Source organism: Calypte anna, chromosome 1 (genome assembly GCF_003957555.1).
Source record: "Calypte anna isolate BGI_N300 chromosome 1, bCalAnn1_v1.p, whole genome shotgun sequence".
NCBI classification, from domain to species: domain Eukaryota; kingdom Metazoa; phylum Chordata; class Aves; order Apodiformes; family Trochilidae; genus Calypte; species Calypte anna.
The window spans coordinates 153,364,934-153,381,857 of NC_044244.1; positions in this window are offsets into that span (position 1 = coordinate 153,364,934).

The window sequence follows — 16,924 nt, forward strand, 5'->3', positions numbered from 1 at the left end:
AGTGTTTACTTCTTTCCTTTTTAATCACCACTAGACTCCACGGAATTTTTTTGTCTTTTTTCCTGGGTCAAAACTAAGATGGGAGTAGAACTTGATATTATGGGGTGGATGGTTTATTTTGAAGAGTAATAGGAATTAAAATACTATAGGATCTGAAAATTATGAAGTAGAAAAATATTTTATTATAAAAATATAAGTGGACTCCACATCATTTTGTGTGCTTATCTTGAGCTGTCTCCATAGGACTGAAAAGAACAAATTTTAAAAAGCACCCGCATAAGTTTAAAACAAAGAAAGTAAACTGCAAAATAATAAAAGGTAGCAAGGCTCCGATAAGAGAGAGAGAGTGGAAAAAAGTTTCCCACTCATTTATGTATTTAATTTTTCATTTTGCCATAAATTGCAAGCTTATCTGTATTTCTCTGAACTGGTTTCAGGATAAAAACCATTATTCTGTGAAGAATGATTATGCCAGCAGCCAGAAACATCCTGCTTATACTGGCATTAAACTCTAGTTCAGACTTCTGTTCACAAAACCTTTAGTGAATCTTTCAGGTCTTTCTGTTAACAACTTTCTTCCCAGTGGGTTAGAAAATACTTGTCTCTCACAGAAGTCTATTACGTGCTTTGCCAAGCCACATGGATACTGACAGCATTTGCTGATGAGGAATGAATATCAATACTCAAGTCTAAATACTAAAAATGAAACAGTACAATCCTCATCACAACACATTGAACTGCTCAGTGACAATGTGACCGTATTTCCCAGAAAGGCCTGAATTTTAATTTTCAGATGTCTGTCATGACCTCTAGTCAGGTTTATAAAAGCTGTGTTTTCTTCTGACTTTTGGAAACCTGTCCAGGGCTGGGATTTCTGCCACTGAATGGACCTGCCATCTATGGGAATAGACAGATCTCACAAGAAATGGGCTTTTCTTTACTGAGCTGGATGATAACTGCATAAGGTGGCAAGACAAAACAATTTATATACACATCTCAGGTTATGTACAAACCAGGTAAAGCTTTCATAGGATCACACTAATGTATGCATGATGAAGCAGTAAGCAGTCAAGCATAGCTAATTGTGACAGGAAGCATGTGCTTTGTGAAAGAGATAAGAGGAAGCTAGATCTGTCTAACAGTTGTTTTTAGATCATCTACCACAGCTAAACTTTCTAATGCCGGATTTCATTTTCTTGCCATTTACTTTGCTGGGTTTCAAATTTAGACCTTCTTAGTCCTATGTCTTGTAATTTTTGAAGTACTAGACTTGATTCCTCGAACTGTATTACTGTTGTCCCACACACGATTCTTCTCCATCTGATCCCTAGTTTCTGGCTTGGGGATCTTCACCTCTCACAAAAAAAATTCTACACTATGACAACACAGAAAATGTCACAATATCACAGACTTAAGGCTAAAAGGAACAATTGCATCATCTTATCTAAGCTCCTACATAGCAAAGGTTATTTTTGGTGTATTTTTAATCTGTAAATATGAGCTCAGTTTTTAAATCTTCAACCTTAGTTCTTCATGCCTCCATAATATTTTTAAAAATCACCTTTACCCTACATAAAATCTTCAAACAGGCTATTGCACTAATATTCTCAATAAAAGAGTAAGTATGAAAATGGCAACATTTTCATTTTGCTCATTTGTCCAAAGAGGTTTCAAAGATTCTGTTAGTCTCTACTACCTTATGGCACCTAAAGGATAAAATCCTAATCGATAGAATCTGTCCTTGGATGTTAGTCATAAAGGACATATTGAGAAATGAGTAAAAAGAAATACACAGTCAGGAAGAATACAGCAGCTAATCACCCTTTTTTTGCTTTCAGTCCACCCACGCAACATCTGAAGACAGCTGAGAAATTCAGCTACAATATTAAATGTCTGTAAGCTTTTCAGATGAGTTTAAAAAACAAGTGTGCACCGTAAGGAAAATGTAATACTTCTGTCTTTTTAAATATTTCAGTACTATTAGTCAAATGTGCAGTTCACTAAATTTACAGGAATGCATATTAATGGAGGGAAATATTATTTTTAACTTCTTCCTTTCTTTCTTTACTACTTTCTCACAGCATGTTAAGTGATTGAGTGGCTGACACACCAAGAGGGCTGTTTTGCCAGCCAGTGTGACCTGGACTGGCTGAAGGGCTGGGCAGACAGAAACATAATGAGATTCAACAAGGGTAAATATAAGGTCCTACACCAGGCTAAGAAAAATCCTATGCATCAGTTGTTTGGGTTTTGGACTGCTGGAAACAGCCCTGAGAAGAATCTTGGAGTCTTGGTAGGCAGTAAGTTAAGCATGAGCCAGCATTGTGCCCTTGTGTCCAAGAATGCCAATGGGATCCTGGAATGCATTACAAAGAGAGTGGCTGGCAGGTTGAGGGAAGTCATCTTTCTCCTCTGCTCTGCCCTGGTGAGGCCACATCTGGAATAATGTGTTCAATTCTGGGCTCCCGAGTTCAAGAGAAACGGAACAACTGGAGAGAATCCAGTGGAGGGCAATAAAGATGACTGGGGCCATGTCTCTCCTAAGAAAATGTTGATAGAGCTGGGACTGCTTAGCCTGGAGAGAAGACTGAGGGGAGACTTTATTAATGCTTATGCATATCTAAATGGTGAGTGTAAGGAGGATGGAGACAGACTCTTTTATATAGTGTCCAGTAATAGGACAAGGGGCAATGGGCACAAGCTGGAACACAGAAATTTCCATTTAAACATGAAGAAACATTTCTTTATGGTGGGAGTGACAGGGCACTGAAACAAGCTGTCCAGAGAGTTTGTGGAGTCTTCTTCTCAGGACATACTGAAACCCCACCTGTATTCAGTACTGTGTAATGTGCTCTAGGCTACCTTCCTTTAGCATGGGGGTGGACGAGATGATCTCCAGAGGTCCCTTCAAGCTTCAATGATTCTGTGATAGCACTCTGCATGTTTCATATATTCAGAGAGAGAAATGTCATATGTGGTCAGACATACTTTCGTTTCAACATTCTAGAATTCAGTCAACTTATAGGAAAATAGTGTTCATGGATTATGAACTGAGAATAAGTAAAATAAAATTAGACTCTTTTTTTTCAACTGTCAAAGTAGAATAAATTGAAAACACTACCACAGAAAATCTTTAATTGTGTTCATATAAAAAAGACAACAGGAATATGTCTTCTGTAAATGTGAAAGTCCACACTTTCATTCTTGAAACAGGAGTGACATCTATTACATCATGAAAATGATGCAGTAACCTTTTACAGCATGGTAGTTTTTATGAATACTTTCTTTTCCTGTATCTGGGCAGTGAATATTGTTTTTGCAGCTGTTTTGTTCTCAGCTTTACAGCCTAGTCTAGACACACACACACACAAAAAAACCCCAAACCAAAAACAAAACCAAAACAAAACCAAAAGGAGTCATAGAATCATAGAAAAGCCCTCTACAGTGAAAAGGTATAACCTGACCTTGAATGTTTGCAAAGCTGGGTCAGCTTCCACACCTCTGGGCAACCTGTTTCTGTGTTTCGCCAGGCCCACTGTCAAACTTTCTTCCTTATATCTAGTCTAAATGTACTCTCTTTCAGTTTAAAACCATTTCCCAGGGAATTTTTGGATGGGGCTTTGAGCAATCTCATCTAGTGGGAGGTATCCCTGCCCATGCACAGGGGTTAGAACTATAAGCCCCCTTAAATACTGAAAGGCCACACACAATAAGGTCTTTCCAGAGTTTTTTCTTCTTTAGCCTGCACAACACCAGCTCTCTCAGCCTGTTTTCATAGGAAAGGTCCTCCAGCCCTCTGATAATTTTTCTGGCCACCCTCGGGACCCATTCCAGCAGATCCATGTGCTCTGGACTCCAGGGCTGGACACAGTAGTCTAGGTGGATGTCTCAGCAGAGTAAAGAGTGCACCCAGCCACACTCCTTTTGATGAAGCCTAGGATATGATTTGCCTTCTGGGCTGAATGTACACTTTGTCAACTTATGTTCAGTTTTTTATCCCACTGCATCCCCAAGTCCTTTCTCAATCCCTTGATCCACCATCCTGCATTGATACAGGCGATCACCCCAAGGCAGGTATAGACCTTGTGCCTGGTCTTGTTGAACTTCAAGAGGCTCACATGGGTCCACTTCTACATCTTGTCAAGGTGACATCTCATCCCTCAGGCCTGTCAACTACAACACTCAACTTAGTGTCAGCTGAAAATTTGCTAAGACTATACCTGATCCCACTTTCTATGTCCTTTATGGAGCTATTAAACAATACTGGTCCAATACTGACACCTGAGGAACCTGACCACTAGTCACTAGTGATCTTGACACTGAACCATTGTCCACTACTCTCTGGGTGTGACCATCCAGCCAATTTCTTGTAAACCAGAGTCCATTCATCAAATCCCCATCTCTCTAATTTAGAGCAAAGGATATGGTGGGGGACAGATTCTTCCTTTGCAACACAAATAGCAAAAGGAGTAGATTATTATTTTGCATCATATGTACGAAAGCTTCCAAATTCTTAAAATGTGAAAGGTCAAATATACCCAGAGTTTGATGTGTGTTTGGTGTATTAATAGCTGGAATAGGTCATGATTTTCTTGCCTATATGTAAGCAGTCATCAAATCCCACAATAAAATATTCCTAAGCAGGCATTTTAACTCAGTATTTCAATTTTACTTTAGTCTTGGTTTCAAATGAAGGATTGTAAACCAAAAATTCAAAGCTTGTTCAGTTGTATATTTAGCATAGTGCTTTATTAAAAGATGACTTATGAAACTGTGTTTTGACCTTTTCCATTCTGCTTTTCTAAATATATTCAGGAATTTAGGGAAGCTTACACATTTAAAAACCACAGCTTCTCAGAAGCAGGTATTAGTTTCTAAGCAGTTTCATAACTCAGTATTTAATGTCTTAGTGCCTTATATTACACTGATTGTAATTTTTCCTACCAAGCATTATGAGGTAGGAGGCATATTTTTAAACCTGGTTCCCAGATAGAAAATATGATATTAATTTTATTCAGAACTTATAACTGAAATAGTCTTGTGTCTGTGATAGACAACAGAGATAGCCCTTTATGTCAGTGAAGAATACCGTTTGCTTCTGCCTATGTTTCGTTGTATACTAGGATGAAACTGGATATTATTCAGGTGAGTCTTTGAATTGTTTGTTTTCTAAGAAGAATCCAAAGGGCTCTTAAACTGCTTACTGTCTTCTGATGCTTCAGTCATCTGAAGTTAGCTGACTGGATTCACCTGTGACCTCCATTCTCATTCTGTAATCTATTTCAAATGCAAATTTAAAATTGGAATGTTAATCCACTCTTGCCTTCGTATTTGAGGGAAGAGCTGAAATGCCTTCATACCAGGTTGCTAAAGCTATACTCATGCAAATAGTGCAAGAGATAACCATGACCCTATTTTTCCTTTTGCCTGGATTCTTTTGCAGTCATATAGGCATGCAGGAACATCACAAGAAAATTGATCCTTGTATTTGTAAGTGCCTGGCAGAATTATACCAATAATCAAGAACTAGAGCAAAAAAACCCAAAACAGGTGTATTTTTCATGTGTTGAACAGAAACACACATAGACACTTCAATAGCTTTCAATATCTCATGGCTTATTACTAAGGAAATAAGGAAAGATGCATTCAAATTGGTCCACTAATTCAGAAACTGACAAGGTAGACAGGACATATGATTACATTAGAGATGACTGAGAGAAACTCTAAAGGGTACACACACAGCAAAGAAGAAAAGTAAAAAAAGAAGGAAAACCAGTAGTTCAGTTTTTCAGATCTTTATTTGTTTTTCTCTTTTACTTTTCATCCCATTTCAGTGGACAAAAACAATAGAATTCTACCATCTTTTAAAAATCATTAGGGAACTTATAATTAAGAAATTTCTTGGTAGACTCTATTTATATTTTACTAGATTGCCACTCAGACGCATTGCAAAGCACACCAAGGGGAAAATACTAGCACAAAACCTTCAGAAAAATTCAGCCACAGTAACTTAGGTGAAAGGTTAAGCAGATGCAATTGAAAAATAAAACACAGAATTGCAAATGGAAGTGTCCTTAGCATTACAAAGATTAAGGCATCTGTGACACTGTGCAATGATCCACTACTTGATTTTCCCCAGTGAATCACTGTTGTTCAGGATACTGGTCACAGACACTTCTCACTGCACACAGGGTTGCAACCTAGTCTGTCACCCAGGGCAGCCTGCTCACTATGTAATCTGCTCTAGACTGCTTCAAGGGTGAAAGATCACTCTGGATGTAATGCAGACTTCCTGCTCTTTCTGCTGTTACCAATACACAACAACACAGGTAGAAACATAGAAAGACTAACATTATACCAGACATAAACAGTATTAAGATCAGATATAATGCTAAGCAAAATAGTCCCAGTAGCTGATGGCAACCATCTGACAAAGATGTAACACCAGTGGCAGACAAACGTGATGGGAATTATATAACAACTAAATTTGTGGTTTCACAGATGGTCATTCCAACATAGATGACTTGATACGTGATTGTACACTGCTGCTGCAATTCATTCAGCAACTTCTGTGTCACCGGTCAGAAGAGGTTCTTACCCTTGAGCATATGATCCTATAACACTCACGTTAGTTCAGGAAAGTTTCATTCAATTCTGCTTACAGTTGTTGTTGTATTCTGTTTTTCTATGGCTTCAACAAGGTATTTGAACATCACCTACCACCACTCTACTGGCATTCCCATAGTCCATGTCTGGGTTATGAAAGAACCCTCTCTTCTTAAGTGGACATTGCACCCATAGTAACATTACTGTTATTTGCAGCTGTTTTGGATTATTCTAGCAGCGTTGGCATGTACATTATTACTGGGGCATAGTTCTCAGTCACACAATTTCTTTAGCTTGACACATCCATTAGTGTGATTGATATTTTTCACACCCTTGATGCCTATTAAATGGACAGAACCATCTGCCACTTCCCGACTGGATGGCTTGCTCACTTCCTGATGTATTACAGAGGGTAAAAGAATGTATAAGATGAAAGTTCAATTGCATATTGCTTTATTTACTTAGATTATGCTTACCACCTTATAATTGTTCAGAGTCTGATATTTCAAAAAGAATATTAATCAGATAAAGGGACCCCATGAGAATAATTTTAGCTACAAATGCAGACTGGTGGGGGGAGCTCCTGTTTCTTTTATTTCTCATCCTTTTTCCTTCCTGGCAGTGATGCCCTCAATCTGTTCCTTATAAGGTTGCTCACATTTTCTGCTTCTCTGTGCATTTTCAATGCCTTGCTTGCATTGGCCTCACAGGTTTTATCTACACTAGGCAATTAAATTGCTTTCAGCCATGCCCTTACATCTTGAGGTGAAGCTATTGAATTTATCTTAATTGTGGCAACAGTACACTATTTATTTGTTCTTCTGTTGTTTTTCAAAGGCAGTATTGTACCATTTTTGTACTACACAGCATAAGTTTGTCTTCCCAACTGCATGCCCTTTGGTATGTCTGTCATGTTTCTTATCCCCTGTGAGGAGATATGATGAACTTTCTCGAAGCTGAGAATATCTTGTTGGAAAGGAGAAACTTTATTACATGTCTGGAATATGACCATAGAGCTGGGACTTATGGCCTAGCTTCAGGGTCAAGAAGGAGATCAGGAGGCAAGAAAAAAGGGAAGACAGCATTGAGAGGGGCAAGGGGAGTGGTGGCAGGGAAGGTGATCTGCTTTTTGCTGCTGGTATCACATGTGGAAAATGGTGCAGTTACAGTGATATGTAAGGACTGACCTCAGAAGTGACTGTGATAAAGCCACTCTGAAGTTCATTTGACACAATTATGTTGAGGTCATATTTGACCAGACAGTGGTGATCAGTAGAACAAAGTCAAGTTGGAGGCCAATATTACTGGGCCATTGTATCCCAGGGTAAAAGCTAGGTCCTGTTTAACACCTTCACTAATGATGTAGATGGTGGGGCAGAGTGTACCCTTAGGAAGTTTTCTGATGATACCAAAAAGAGAGGAATGTCTGCTACACCAGAGGGTTGTGTTCCTATCCTGAGGGACCTCAAGAAACTGTAGAAATGGGACAACAGGAACATAATGAAGTTCAATAAAGAGAAGTCCTGAAACCCAGAAAGAGCAACTCCATCCATATGCTGGGACCACCTTGCTGGAAAGCAGTCTAGTGGGAAAGAACCTGGGATTACTGGTGGACACCAGGTGGAACATGAGTCAGAAAAGTGCTGTTGCAGCAAAAAAGGATAAAAGTACCATAGAATCATTTAGGTTAGAAAAAGCCCTTAAGATCATCAAGTTCAGCCATTAACCTAACACTCGAATCCACTGCAAATCTGTGTACTTGACTGCTACATCTACACATCCTTGGAATAACTCCATAGTCTGTACTAATACAGAAAGTATTGCCAGTGATCCTTACCCTTTATTCAGCCCCAGTGAGTATCTCACCTGGAAACTTGTGCTCGGTTTGGCCTTACTAAAACAAGAGGAAGATGGAGACAGATATGGAGAAGGTCCATCAAAGGGCCATCAAGATGATGAAGGGACTGGAGCATCTCTTCTGTGAGGTAACTCTGAGAGAGCTGGGACTCTAATCTAGGGAAGAGAAGACTCAAGGAAGGATCTTATCATTGTCCAGAAATACCTAGAGGGAAGGTGCAAAGCAGATGGAATCAGGCTCTTTTCAGTGGTGTCTCATGACAAGATAAGACAGGCAATGAATACAAACTAAAATGCTGGAAGTTCCCTCTGAACATCAGGAAACACTTTTTACTGTGAGAGTGAGACAGCACTGTCACAGGTTGTCTGTAGGAATTGCAGCCTCTAACCTTGCGGGTATTTCAAATTACATCTGGACATGGTCCTGGGAGCTATCTCTAGGTCACCTTTCTGAGCAGGGTGATTGGACCCGATGACATACAGAGATCCCTTCCAACTTCAACTATTCTGTGATTTTTAGACCCCTGTGGCATAATTATTCAATTAGAAATCCAAAACTGTTTCCTTCCAAGCTGAATCATCCTACAGAATCATTTTTTATTTTGAGCTAATTATCAAGAAGTTGATTTGAAGTGAATAACAAAAAGCAAAAAAACCACATTCACTATACAGAAACTTATATGGAACATCACATATTGGATTTCTCCTTAGTACGACATTTCATTAAATTAGGATCTCATCACTTGACAGTATGTGATATAGCCTTAAACCAGTTTTCTGAGAGCTTAGAATTGTTTTTTCAATCATAAAATGTTCCAGTCAGTAGCTTTTATGTTTGCTTAATATTTTTATAATGCAGCATTACATTCCTAATTACAATATCAGCAATCAAAACAAGTGAAGTAGAAGAGTGAACTATGCACAATATTCTGTCTACTGATAGGTCACATCATTTTCAAATATTAAAAGTGACAGGCATCATATCATGAAGCTCTCATATGTATTTTCTAAGTAAGAAAATATTTAGATTAGGTTCAATTTAATGCTAATGTATAAAGTATATCTGACATCCAAATATAACATGAGTTGAGAATATTCTTGCTCTGAAAGAAGCTATGGCTTTTTTAGTGAGGCCTGAATAATACTTGAAATAGTTGCTCTTTGCTGCTACCTAGTTCTTTCATCAGAAGATCTCAAGAATTTGAACTGGTATTGATTAATGCTCTTTTTAAAAAGTTTTATTTTGTACTTTGCAGATGGAGAAAATATGTTCCTGAGTGCTTCTCTTTTTTCAAGACTCACACAGAAAGTCTGTCATAGTACTAAAAACAAAATTCAAGATACCCTTGGTGAAACTAACATTAGTGTCATAGTTTTGCTGGAACAGAATTAAAAAATAGTTTTTTCTTTTCAGAGAAACTCTAGCTTTGAGAGACTGAAGAGTACAATTGTTTGAGGAAAAAAAAAAAAAAGAGTTAAAGTACCTTATTATGCAGCTTTTTGCAGTGACCAATGTTGAGGGTAGCTTTGAACCTTACAGGTGCATTGGGCTAAGAGGGGTGAAGCCCAGAGCAGCTGACCCAAGCTGTTCAGCTGAAATATTCCATATGATAAATTTCACCCTCACTACAAACTGGGAAATTTGTGGAGATATTTGGAGGCTTCTACCATGGCTGCCTTCCTTCTAAGGTCCTGTCCATCTTGTCAGTAATATCACACCAGTGGCCAACTCCTCCACTTGCTGTGACCATCACACCCTCACTGGAGCTGTTGTGCTCCCAGTGTTGGGCATTTGACCTTCACTGGTAGAAGAGCAAAGCTTGCAACAACTATCTGGAGCCAAGTGAAACTTTTTATATATTATATTAGCATTGGAGATAATATTAGTTCATTATTATTATTATTATTATTATTGTATTGAATCTGTTTTCACTTAAACCCACTGGTGTCCTTTACTCAATTCCCCATCCCAAGTGAGGTCAGGTCATAGAGCAACTGTCTAAAACTGAAACATTTTATAGTAAAACGTAAAAATCTTCTGAAGTTTAATTGGATCAAACTTTCCCCCTCCAGTCCTAAATCTGTATTTCACCAAGTTAATTGCATTGTTAAAAGACTGTACACGCATATCACAAAGTAGAAATTAAATTCTTACTGTTCTCTGGATTTTTTACCAGAAGATTGAGAACAAATTTTTAATCAAAAGTGGGATACTGCACTTCTTTTAGAAACATTGGTTTTTTGAGTGTTTGCATTAATTTGTGATTTTTTGGTGTTTGTAATGATGACTGTGCACTTTCCCATACAATTAAATAAATGTATCCCTCCAAGGTTAGAACTCTGTCCAAGTATCACTGTAGCACAAGCTGATAAAAGGATTTAATAGGTTACTGCCTTTCTTGTTTGCAACCATAAATTTAAGCTAAATATTTTGTTTTATAATATTGTTGTATAATATTGCAAAAAAAAAAAAAAATTAAAAAATTCTTCCTTATACCCAGTCTAAATCTACTGTCTTTTAGTTTAAAACCATTTCCCCTTGTCCTACTATTACAGGCCCTACTAAAAAGTCAGTCAACAATCATTCTTATAAGCCTCCTTAAAAGTATTGAAAGGCCACAATAAGGTCTCTCTGAACAACCCTAACCACCCACAACTCTATCAACCTGTCTTCACAGCAGAAGTCTTCCTGCAGATTATTTTTGTAGTTCTCCTTTGGACTTGCTCTAACAGCTCAAACTTACCAACACTGGAGATAATCTTTTCAGCAAGACATCACTATACTGCTGAACAGAACTGTGGTTACCCAGGTTGTGATTAATGAGAATATACCTTCTCTCTTTCCCTTTTTCCAGAGATATACAGACTTGGGAAAAAAAGTACGTAGAAGAGCAAGTATGACAAAGGATTGTGATGAAGATTTAAGAAGAGAGAAGAATGATGGAATTAAAAAAAAAAAAAAAAGTCTCTGAAACTGAATGGCATGAGGGAGCCAGTTGTTTACTGTCTCTCCCAAAATACAAATTAGGAAACATTGAATGAAACTAGCAGATGGTAGATACAGAATAAACATAAGGAGGTGGCTTTTTATAAAATGTATACTTCAATTGCATAACTTCTTGACATAGAATCCTGATGAGTTTAAAAAACTTAATGAACATTCAAGAGATGATGGACAAGTATGAGCAATAGAAAACCATCAAGAGATGCATAAAATTTAGAAAGCCTAGCTTGACAGGTTTCTCAGATGCAGATTGTTGGAGGCTGAGAAACTATTTGTGAGAAGTATCCCAAAGTGCTTACTTAGTCCATATACTCTCTTCTGATATGCTCCGACCTGTCTCTTTTGGAGACAGAACTGTGAGGAAGTCTCATCCTTGGGAGTGACCTCTTATGTTCATTCTTACTCTGTGGTGTTCTTTGCTTTCCTGCTCTCATGCTTGGGCACTGAGTTGTTTAATTGTTCAGCAGCCAAACAGAGGATGGCAACGCTAAACACAAGGAACCTAAAAAGGAAGAGCCACAGTTTCAAACTCTTGTTTTCAGTGATTGTGAGGTGTCTTTTTTAAAGATTCTTGAAACCGACTGGGAAATAATTTCATGAAGTTTGGATTTAATTTATAACTTTATGAGAAGATCTCAAAAAAACCTTTTTTTTCTTTTCTTCCTGGAAAGGATGAAATTAATCTTGCCACTGAGGAAACAGAAGATGCAGATTTTTTGACTTACACGTGATCACATAGTAATTTCCTTGGAGGGCCAAAATAATGATCTGGAAACAATGCAAATCACCCTCACAGTGCAAATTATATTTAGTGACACTATTATCTCCATTTTAAAGTACTTCAGAATACTTAATTGTATAGAAGTGGCTGCACAAGAAATTATTTATTATTGCTGCTATTCAAACACTTATTTTATAAAGTGAAATATATTTAATGTGAATGTCCATCATTTTAAAAAATTCTCCCAAGTATTATTAAGAGCATCTAAAAGTACTAGTTGTTCACTTTGGATATGTACTTTTATTTCTGAGCTGCTGTATGAAAGTAGACTTTTCTGAATCTCCTTCTGTGTTCCCAGGCTGGATAGTGAAATAAATAAATAATGGAATGACAGCCCTGACCCTCCAACTATCAGACCACAGGGTATTTTATACCACAGTGTTCATTTAGTTTTAAAGTCTTTTGATTATTTTCATTATTTATATTAAATAAGAAACTCTTGAGACAAAATTTCATAAGGATTTGTCAGATCACTTTTGGAATATCAATATGCTTGTTCATATCCTTCTAAGGATCAGTTTGCTCTCTGCCTGAGGTACATAGATATTTGAGAAAAGACAGAATGCCTTTGAAATTTTTTTCATAGTTTTTCTTGGTGATTAGCATGTAACCCAGTATTCAACAAACTTAAATTCCACATAAGTTGGAAAGTAATATAAACCACTTCTATGTACTTCAAATAGAGTAGTTTATACCACCAGAGTAAAATTCGTCCTACATGTCTTATGCACTTCTCTTAGAAAGAGAGGAGTTGAATTTTGGTACTAATAGTTTGTCTTGATTGACTACTGAGGAACCTTGATGATGCACGGAATTAGTTTCATTCAACTTTAGACAACCATGAAGTACATGTGTAGATCTGAGAAAACCTCTGGAAACTCCTTTGTAATGAGTAGAGTGAAACAAAGTCTTTCAGAGAAAGCTCACTTGTCAGTTAAACCATGCATACTGGTTTTGGCTGGCATAGAGTTAATTTTCATCATAACATCCCATGAAGTGTTATGTTTTTCATTTGTGACCAAAACAGTGTTGATAACACACCCGTGTTTTAGCTATTGCCCAGTAGTGCAATACACAGTGTCATGGCCTCTTTTTTTCTGCTTCTCACACCTCCCCACCAGCAAGTAGGCTGGAGGTGCACAGGTAGGGAGCTGCACAGCCATGACAGCTGACCTAAGCTGACCAAAAGGTTATTCCATCCTAATGATGCCATGCTTAGCATATAAAGCTGGGGGAAAAAGAAGGAAGGGGGAATGTTTGGAGTAATGATGTTCATCTTCCCAAGTAACCATTAAATGTGGTGGATCCCTGCTTTCCTAAAAAAGGATCAACATATCCTTGTCAATGAGAAGTAGTGAATGAATTCCCTGTTTGGCTTTACTTGCAAGCGTAGCTCCCTCCTTCCTTATTAAACTGTCTTTATCTCAACCCCCAAGTTTTCTCACTTTTACTCTTCTGATTCTTTACACCATCCTGCTGTGGAGGAGTGATCAAGAGACTATGAGGGGCTTAACTGCCTACCAAGGCTATCCCATAATATCATCTATTTAAAATGAGATGAATTTCACCTTTGTTCGCTTACTAAAAACTGTCTGTATATAATTAGCTCAAATGAAGGTATCTTTATTGTTGATTTATAAATATATTCTTCTGAAACCTAAACTGGGTAAAACCTTTTCTCCTGTATGAACTGAATAAAATTCTGTGAATATTTCCATATTGGTAAAGAAAGCTTTATTAAAAAATTCCCAACTAACTCATGGTGTATTTTGGCTGGATCAGAAGTCACTATGCTTGTTGAAAATCTGCAAAATAATTATATTAAATTATTTATGATTTAAACCAAAATATCATGCTTTATGTCCAATATGATTTCAGAAGTTCTCAAGTTTTGCTCCCTTTCATAGACTCACAGTGAAATTCAAAACTTCTCAAACATGGACATCCACTTCCTCTACTCCAGAGCTCTTAGACGTCATTCTTGGTGCTTTCTGATTCCTTTTGAATGTATGTAACATAGCCAAGTCCCAAATCCATTGTACTCCATCTTCCTTTCTCCTGAAACTTGCCATTTCTCACAACTTTTTACACTGATTTCAGCTGCTTCTTGTATTTTCTTGTATCTTTTCTTTAAGAAAGTAGTGTCAACTTTTTTTGTCATGTTGCTCTCAACATTTCAGATATTTTGGTGGTGAAAAGAGAAGACATTAAAAAAGAGTCCAACATTCCTATTAAGACCCATATAGTGTAAAATTAATGTTTTCTAAATCTAATACAGATATTACAAATTCTTTAAAATTTGGGTTTATCAGAGGCATGCTCAGTACATTTAAATCTGGTTTGTAAAGGAGGACTTCTGGATTCATCACAGGCTTAAAATAGAGCTCCACCTTTTTTTTTATTTCCCCTTAGAACACTGAGGGAAAATGATTTCTATAATCCTTTAGTTTTTCATTCTAGGAAAGTAGATAGCCATCTTATAGATTCCTATATTTTAGACATTTTAAAATGTCTAAATTTGAGGAACCTAATCTTATTAAATTCTCCATATAAACCAGATTAGGGATTAAGTAAAAGTTTTAACTTCTTTTCTCAAATATTTAACTTCACATTTTTATTTTTAACCATCTTCAGAGACTTTGCAAATTTCTTAAAATTCAAAAATTTATCTTCAGTGTTTTCAGTGCAAACAGATTTGTCAGATCACATACTCATGAACACTGTAGCTGAAGGACATATCTATCAGTGAAATAGCTATAGATATTCTAAAGAAATTATACTCTTATAAAGAGTGCCTACTATAAATTATGCCTTTGTAAAACACACCAAGTAAATTGCAAGCAATCTAAAAAAATGTTTACCATATTTGTCTGTCATACTATGATGCGGGCATTAAATGTCAGAGATAGGACATTATTTAAAACAAAGAATAAATATCTTTGTCATAATATCAGCTGCTACTGTCGTCAGTGTGCAGTCCTCTAATAGTATAGGTTCAAAGAAAAGCTGAGTACATCTGTCCTTCTCACTCTTAACACCAGAAAGGCTTCAACAAGTTGCAGAGATGAATCAAGAAAGACTAGAAGATGACTAACTTCTCCCCAAGTCACTAAAAAAACAAAAAAGAAGCAAAATAGAACAAGCTATACTTTTCTTTTGAGAAATGAAATTTTCTTAAAATGTTGGAAAAAATTCTATATTTAAATCAGTTTATAAAAATATATAGAGAGAGGAGCAGCCTAGGTAATGCTATCACTTCCCAGTCATTCAACATGTTGATAGATTCTTTTTGTTCCATATGTTTATCATCAAAATTGCTAGACATCTTTTATGAAAAGATTCAAATTGCAGATGAAGATAAATTACTGTATATCCCATGGAGAGACAGAATGAATTAAAATCTAAATAATAGTTTAGAAATGAAATATTCTAAGTTGATTTTAAAATAATTTGCTTATTTTTCACAGTCATTTTTTCTCTTCTGCCTTCAAAACCTGAAGGCAATGCTCAGTCATTTTGAAAGAACTTAGTTTAAAAAACCTAGCAATAATCTGTCTCGTGGGAACTGTCATGTAACTCTTCCTCTCCATAGTTTCTCCAAATAGAGAAGTTTGATATTAGTTTTCCCCATAACTTTGAAACGTGGTATTAACTACTTTGCAGACCATAAAGAAGAAAATTAAAGTGACATTTTCCAGAAATTTGTTGAGTTACAGATTCTTCCTGTCATTCTTACTGCCTTTTCTCTGTATCATGGAGAACACCTTCATCAGTCACCTCCACAGCGAGATTGTATGCACCAGCAGCAATTTTGTGGCTGATACAAAGTAAGGGGGAGTTGGTAGTATGCTGGGGGAGCAGGGCTCCCATTCAGAGGGACCTCAGAAAGCTGTCAGAATAGACCAAAAGATACCCCATTAAGTTCAGTAACAAAAAATTTGAAGTTATGGTTAAGCCAAAATAGCTTCATGACTCAGTACAGGCTCAGACTGGTTGGCTAGAAAAATTTATGGAAAGGACTTGGTAGTCCTCACGTGCAACAAGTTGGTCATGAGCCATCAGTGTACCTTGGCAGCAAAAAGGCTCACTAGGCTGCCTTAGCGAGAGTGTAACCAGCAGGTCAAAATTATTATTTTGCTCTATTTGACACCAGTGAGATTGCCTCTGGAACATTGTGTCCAGCTGTAGACTCCCTGGACAAGGAAGGTATCAATGAAGAGAGGTCTTTTCCAATTATGACAATTCTGTGATTCTGTGAAAGAGAGAGTCCCTCCACAAAGACATCAAGGGGGATAAGGGACTGGGCATAAGAGGTATGATGAGAGGCTGAGAGAGAAGGACTTGTCCAGTCTGAGGAAGAGAAGGCTGGGATAGAGAGCTCGTATCATTCTACTACTTCAGAGTTTGTTGTAGACATGATGGAGTCAGACAATTATCACATTTACACAGCAAAAGGACCAGAGGCAAAAAAAAAAGAGGTTGCAAGAAGGAAAATTCCTACTGGATACAGACATTCTTCAAACTGAGAGGTTAAGCACTGGAGCAGCTTACTTTAAGAGCCTAGAGAATTTCTGCCTTTGAAGATGTTCAAAACTCACCTGGATAAGGCCTTGAACAACTGGAACTAATATTGAAGTTGGTCCAGCTTTGAGCAAGAGGTGAGACTAAGTGACCTT